The 1884-nt window shown below is 38.9% G+C and overlaps 1 non-coding gene across 1 annotated transcript; it reads right to left on the bottom strand.

The window, feature by feature from the left end:
- Positions 1-968: 968 nt before the first annotated feature.
- LOC115932667 (U1 spliceosomal RNA) lies at positions 969-1126 on the bottom strand. The gene has a single exon (XR_004068888.1). It is a non-coding gene; the product is annotated as a U1 spliceosomal RNA (small nuclear RNA).
- Between the last annotated feature and the right edge of the window lie 758 nt (positions 1127-1884).

The following is a 1884-nucleotide window of genomic DNA, read 5'->3' as shown; positions in this document are numbered from 1 at the left end:
GGATGTGCGTCAATATTTTTGGAACCTTTTCCCTACACAACTCTCTTCTCTCTAGCCACCTCAATCTTCCCAAACTCTGATCTGTGTCTACTCAACTCAGTGAGAGTGCCATGCATTTTGGGGGATCTCTTCACTGCACTGCAATCTGGAAAGCGCTCCCAGACAGAAAGATATGGCAGTTACATGGCTCACTTCATTTACTTCCCTTCTATAATGGATCCTAGTTCTGTGCTATCCAAAAACCACTGCCTCATATATTCTGCCTCCCCATTTCTTAGTTATTTCATTAGGAGGGTATGTTTGATTTCAGGTACTCCAATGTCATGAAATGGAACTTCTCCCCAACAAGTGCTTTAAAACATTTCTCTTTTTTTTGGAAAATTAAATTCAGAAAGAACTATAAATGGTGATTACTGTTGTTTAAAAGCCTGTCCAGGCGAGGTGCGGTGGCTCACGCCTGAAATCCCAACACTATGGGAGGCTGAGGTGGGCAGATCACTTGATGTCCGGATTTCGAGACCAGCCTGACCAACAGGGAGAAACCCTGTCTCTACTAAAAAAATACAAAATTAGCCAGGTGTGGTGGCACAAGCCTGTAATCCCAGCTACTCTAGAGGCTGAGGCAGGAGAATCACTTGAACCTGGGAGGCGGAGGTTGTGGTAAGCTGAGATCATGCCACTGCACTCCAGCCTGGGTGACAAGAGAGAAATTCTGTCCCAACAAAAAGAAAAAGTCTGTCTGATTTTTCCTTTCTTCTGTGTTTTTCCTGCTGTTATATAAGAGCAAGTTGTATGAGCCTCATCCTTAGATTACTGTAACAGCTAGATTATACACATATTTGAATTCAGTGATCATATCTTATATTTGTTATCTTGAACAGGTCCTTGCTATGTCTTCTCAGGTAAGTCTAGACTTATTTTATTTTATTAAAATATTTTTAAACTTTAAATTAATTTCTTTTTCAGGGGACAACATGAACACGGGCTGTACTACTACAAATCATGCAGTCAAGTTTCCAGCATTTGGGGAAATTGCAAAGGTCAGCACACCTGGAGTGCAGTGGATGAGCTTAGCCTTGGAAAAACCACCTTTGGAATCGTGGTTTGTTCCCTGACAAGTAAGTATTAGATTTTTATTTATTTTTGTTATTTATTTATTTATGTTATTTATTTATTTATTTATTTTTATTTTTTAGAGAAAGGGTTTCGCTCTGTCACCCAGACTGGAGTGTAGTGGCATGATCATAGCTCACTGCAGCCTTGACATCCTGTGCTCAAGTGATCTTCCCAACTCAGCCGCCTGATTAGCTGGGACTACTGGTGTGTGCTACCATATCTGGCTAATTTTTAAACTTTTTAAGTAGAGATGAGGTCTCAGTGTGTGGCCCAGGCTGGTCTTGAACTCCTGGGCTCTAGAGATCCTCCCGCCTCAGCTTCCTAAAGTGCTGGGATTACAGGTGTGAACCCGTGTGCCCAGCCCCTAGACTTTTATTTTTGTCTTCTTTAAGCAGCTCTATAATTAAGAGCATATAGACTTTTATTTTTAATATGTACTTTTTTGTTCATATGTTGAGATGTCAAAGAACCAAACATCTGAACTTTGAAAAGAATAGGTGAGATACTATGGAAACAATATTTATAATAAAATGAAATGTAACACTTATGGAACTAGACAGTATGCTAAACATGTTTTATATTTTATCTCATTTAATCCTCACAACATTTCTATGAAATAAAGTATTTTATTTCCCACTATATTGATAAAGGGATTATGAAACCATTCCATTAATTCTCTCCTAAACACTCTGAGTTTGGTAGAGCTTATATTTTTCCAACTTATTATTTCATTAACCAAGGCACAAGAAATCCAACATAGCCTACCCA

This window comes from Gorilla gorilla, chromosome 1, assembly GCF_029281585.2.
Source record: "Gorilla gorilla gorilla isolate KB3781 chromosome 1, NHGRI_mGorGor1-v2.1_pri, whole genome shotgun sequence".
NCBI classification, from domain to species: Eukaryota; Metazoa; Chordata; class Mammalia; order Primates; family Hominidae; genus Gorilla; species Gorilla gorilla.
This window is presented reverse-complemented; position numbering and strand designations above follow the sequence as displayed.